Source organism: Megalops cyprinoides, chromosome 23, assembly GCF_013368585.1.
Source record: "Megalops cyprinoides isolate fMegCyp1 chromosome 23, fMegCyp1.pri, whole genome shotgun sequence".
In the NCBI taxonomy this organism is placed as follows: Eukaryota; Metazoa; Chordata; class Actinopteri; order Elopiformes; family Megalopidae; genus Megalops; species Megalops cyprinoides.
In genome coordinates, this window is record NC_050605.1 from 14,768,421 (window position 1) to 14,774,326 (window position 5,906).

Below are 5,906 nucleotides of genomic sequence, written 5' to 3' on the forward strand. Positions count from 1 at the left end.
GGCTGCGAGGGGAGAGAGGGGTTAGAGTGGCAGAGAAGTGAAAGAAAGAATGCAAGAAAGAAATAGGGACAGACAGAGAGAAAGAGGAACGAGAATGAGAAAGAATAAATGAGAGAGACAGAGAGAGAGGCGGACAAAAAAAAGAATTCAATCTAGACAAATTCAGGCTCAGCTACACTGTGATGGCAAAGACAAATTAGGCTTCCTCACACCCTGGAAATACAATGGGGCCAAGCTGTTGATGGATTCCTCTCAGCACAGTTAAGCAAAGCGACCTACATGACAGAGACCGATTATGTCTGTTGTAATGAACTCTACCCTTGATCTCTAGCTTGACCCTCATGCTGGAATGAAGCCTAGAGGTTCAAACCTGCCATCTCAGCCTAAAAAAAACCCTCCACTTAGTCCAAAGGGCATTGACTCAAGGAAATGGTAGAAGAATGGGTCTGCCAGTGTCAATGATTTAAGATGAAAGCGGGTTCAGCACAAACTGACATGGGCTTTACCCTTACAGTACTGACCGCCTCAATATCACCACACACCTGTTGAAACAGAAGTCTGTGGAAATGCAGAAACATACAATTTTAAAAAACTGTACACTTTTACTGGTCAAGACCATTTTAAGGTTTTTGAAACTAGGTACGGTTTCATATCAATCCATATTCTGAGTGGAGTTTCCTTTTACAGCTAACAATGTCTGACAAATTGACAGGCGCATGCAAACTCCCATGCATAAGTCTGAGAACTGTCTGGGTTGTAATGGCCTTAAATTGGAAAAGCATAGCTATTGAATGAATTTCACATGAAAGAACAAATGTGTGAGAGATGGTAATTTGATCCTATTCACTGTACAATGCATTCATATTGTGTGCCCTTAATGTATGGCTGCAACACAACATGTCTAATGGAGGAGAATGGTATGTGTAGTTAAATACACACTCCGGGAAATACATAACTATAGAATGTCTGAGCTTTATACCTACTTAGACATGAAACAAACTATTTTATTTTGATTACAAGTCTTTCTAAACTACTGATCAAAAGTAATTCAAAAAAAGCAAATTATAGAATCATAGCTTACCACTGGTAATATTAAGTGTTAACAAAACAGTGTCTAACAAAACAGTGTAATGCATTTCTATTACATAACCATAAGAAAGCAATTGAGCAAACTAGACAATAGCATGTATGACAAAGCATTTGTCAAGCTGACTATTTATTTTTTCACATAGAAAGCACATCAATTTAAATAAAGCGACTTTGTGGGATAGATCTTGCAGCTTGTTGGGGTTGTCATTGGAGCCGTATTGATTTACCTGCAGCTAGCCCACCTCCCAATGCTACAGCAGAGCTAATTTATAAAGAATCATACAAAATCACTTCCAGCTTTTCAAGCCCTGAGAGAGAAATAATTAATTCCTCATCATGTTTAATTCCTATCTTTATGCATTGAGTGGTATATCTGCAAAGAATTCCAAAAGAGAACAAATAGCTCATACAACCTTCCGTTCAGTTACATCCCATGTATTCAGATACTCCATAAGATCAGAGATAAACAAGCCACTGTTGTGCTGCTTCAGCAGGTTCTGATGGTTAAATGTTAAGTGATTGCACTCCAGAGCAGTCATTCCCCGTGCAGGTCTTACCTGTGGTTTGCGCTGTAATGACATTGGGAGTTTCGGCATGTAAAGACACACCTGAGCTTCATACAGAAAGAGGGAGAAATGTTCCCCCAGGGGGTGTGCGGGGCGAGAGGATTGAGTTTCATTTAGACCTGACACATCTCTGTCTGATTTATGTGTCCCAGCCACAGTACTGTAGAAAGGTGCGGCGGGGGGCAGTCTGCAGACTGAGTGACCAGTCCCACCAAAGTAAGTGACACCTCTCTAAAAACACACACACACTCATGTACATACAGACACACACAATCACTTATCCTCATGCGGTCTAACAATGAAAACCTGTGAGAGATCACCTTTTGCTCTCACACAAAAGATGCAAAGAAAAAGGACACAGGTGTGATTGCAATGCTAATGTAGCCAGCCCAGCAACCCCCATGGTTAGTTTATACTGTAACATTTCTGAAGAATTCAAAGTAATAGCTCTTGCATTTGCCTACCGTCTCTGTCACAGTGAGTAGGGTCATCTATCATTCTAAGCCGTATTTAATAGGCACTCTCAATTTGTTGGTTCCTAAGGAACCATCTTTTGCTCTTCTTTCTCCAGTGGGTTTAATTTCTAGGATTAGGGGGAGATTCCCTTCACTCTTCTCCCTCCAGCGGGTGATGGATTCTAACAGGGCTCCTCTTCCATCTTTTACATCCAACTGGAGTTGAGGTGCAGTGTTCTGACAGCAGAAGGAACTCTGACTTTTGGGTTTATGTAATTTTCCCAAACTGGTATATCCCCTTACCCTGTGAGGAAGAAGGTTCACCACAGGAATAACAGATGGAAGAGTGAATGAGTGAGGAAAAGGAGAGAGAGGAAAGGAAGGAGAGGTGGTCAAGGTAGGACGGGTGAGGGAAGGAGCACTGGACAAATATATATATACATATATACTTTGTATACATATACATATATACCAACTAACTACCATCAAACAACATCCATCAAAAGCCAGTCATAATAAAGAGGTTTGCTAAATGAAGAGCAGTAATAGTATTGGTCTTTCAAACATTAGCAGATAATGAATGTCTTATGAAACACTTCAGACAGCCAAGGCTTGTACAGATTGATGTTAACCTGTTTAGGGTAACACTCAGGCTTTATGTTGGAAACATAAAGCTCGAGTGTTCTAATCTGATTTGGAGGTTGTTTCTGATTACAATTTTTTTCTTTACAACTACACCATGGCTTGTGTAACCACATCAAACACTTATCTACTGAACACAATCATAGATCATGGATTGTTGAGCAACACCACACACACACACACACACACACACACACACACACACACACACACACACACACATACACGGCAGCTGGTGAGCAAGATACAGTGGAAGACGGGAACTTTTAAATTGATAATTGTCTCAAAACTTCTGAAGTTTCCCCATTTCAGCTACATATCCCTCATCAGCAATGAATTATTTTCTACTCAGATGTGTCTAATGTTGCAGAATTGCAGATGTTTCATCCAAATGAGGAAGCTGGCTGATTGCTTCATGCATGAAAGGCATTCTTTAACACAAGAACAGAGCTATCAAAACTATAACCAAACAGGTTAAAACAGGCATAGGTAAAAGGGACCAAAAAAACCAAAAGACATTTAAATGAGTCATTTGAACCTTCCCAGCCATCCTCTCCATTCTGCCCTCTCTCTCCCTTCCAGCAATACTCTATATCATCTGGTACTCAGAAGGAAGTGTTGACAATCAATTAAAACAATCATCCCATTATCGAATGCTTGAACAGACTCAGATTCTCATACACATCAACACTGACTGAGGGGAAAATGTACTTATTCCTTGGTTTGTGAAATGATGAAACACAGGATCCTTATCCAGTGTTATACTTTCACTCTAATGAAAAACAAGGAGGAGAATATTTGTCTATGTTTGTGAAGATTGCTTCATCTTCACAGTGTACCTCTCAAATTAGGTTCAGGACAGTAAATAAAGCTACTTTCTTTGCTACTGTGCTATCTGGTCTTACAGAGAGAGTCTTGATTCTTTTTAGGTGGTTAATACACCATAAATTTGTATGATTTAGGAAGCTGGCTTTTCCGGCAAAATTAAAAAAAAAATCAATAACAACAAAAAAATTCTTATGTTGATGTTATATAATTTTTTGCTGTCCATAGTAAGAAGTCTGCTTCATGTTTCCCATCTTTGCTAAAATGGGGCATTGGAATGGTAAGCTCTTTTTATGGTTTTTGCAACAAAAAGTCCCTGCCTCCTTCACTTCCTTTGTTACAGACAGACTCAAAGTGTGCAGGTATACTTCCCATAAACCCCACAAAACAAGGAAATGTGTTAAGTGTCAGACACCTTGTAAAATAATACAGGATCTTTGAGTGCAGCCTGTAGGGCTGTAAGGCCGTAGCCATCCCTGGTCTGGGTTGGCTTACTTTCTGCCTCCAGCAAACCAATCAGAATCAGAGCACCCCACCCTATGCTTAATCACAACCATTATGTGAAAATGACTGAAATGTATCCATGGTGAGCGCTGGGAGGCAGAATCTATTTACACTTAAAGTTTGCAGTATAGAGCCAGCTGCCACATAGAAGCTTGGCTGCAAAAACTTGCCCTTCCAGGAACCTGTAAGAATATTTGGTTCTTGGTTTTTCTCCAGTTTAGTAATTCCACAAGTAATTTATGTAGGTGTTTGTAGACTACTTTGGGTGTTTTCTTTACTTTTTTTTAACCCCTGGTCATGGAGATTGTTGACCGATTCTACCTGTGATGATTCTCAGTGGCTATAAAGAAATTTGGAAATACTGCCCTCTAGTGATAAGAAGATTATTCATGAGCTTCTCCTCAAATCATTGCTGGGACTTAGAACAATTTTAAAAATGTACCACACACATAATAGATAAATATGATCAAGCTCATATTAAACCCATATTAAACCCATAAATCCTAAAGTGTGTGTGGTGGGCAGGGACACTGTTGGCTCAATGTCTGTGAGGGTGACCAGTTGCCCCTTGTTGCTTTGCCTAGGTAAATGGAAGAATGCTTGGGGAGGGGGCTTAATAGTGGGCTGCCTGGGAAAAAGTAGTGGTGTGAGATGGGCAGTCAGGGTCTAGTGAAATTGGTGTATAAAATTTTGGCAAAAATTTGGATGAATCGGCTGAGATACTTGATGTTAAATTTTGCCGGTTTTAATGCAAAGCTGGTTCAAAGTAAAACAATTCTCACACTCACACTTATATAATCATTATATTATTGTGACAATTTTAATAATAATCACTTTTTTACAGTTTTTTAATCCTATGAGCAGTATATACAAAGTCTTGCTATTGCATTATTTGTAGTAATAAATCGATATCACACACCGGAAAAATGTTGCTACTTACAGTGTAATGCTCCGGTGTTCCCACTAGATGGAGTATTTGCACAACAGAAACAGTAAAACATCCACTCTCATAACTTACACAGCTAAGCATTTCAACATAACACAGAGCAATTACGCCCAATGAGGAATAATCAACTCAATAAATTATGAATTGATTATTGGATTATAAACCATAGATAAAACAGAGTCTATTTCTTTAATGAATACAAAGGTAAGAAATACCATTTGGAGAATTTAAACTTTGTGGACAAGTATACATACTGTAAGTAGGGGAACCAAGGGTAAACACACCAGATAACTTGACACCTGTGGTCTCCAGCCATGGTCCTAAAGATCTACCACCCAGTTCACATCCCATGTCACCCTTAATGAGCTGTTTGTGGTAAGTGTGAGCTACCTGTTAAACACTAATAACAAACCTGTCTCTTCTTTCAGAGTACAAGAGCGATTGGTGTCCCAGTAGTACTCAGACATTGTTACTAATGCACAATCATATAAAGGCAGATCTCTTAGTACACAAGGCATACTAATCAACATCATTTCAGCTTGTGAGGGCATATAAATATTTACAAATCTGCTAACTGTACTAAAATTTCTTTTAAGTTCTCTTTTGAATATTAAAGTCAATCCATTTAGATTTAAAATCATCCCACTCTATGCAGAATATATAGAAATACAAATTTACAAATACAAAAGTTTCTAATTGCTAAATTGTAGCATTGTTGATATGAACGTCGTGTCCCAAGTCCTCTGATGCACCTGTTACCCGGCCCCTGTATGAGGTGACTTCAGGTTTTAGCCAGTGAAATCAGGTTTTGCCAGTATAGTTTCTCTCTGATCTCTCTGATCTGCAGACACACAGACTGAAGCATGTGAAGATGCTTTT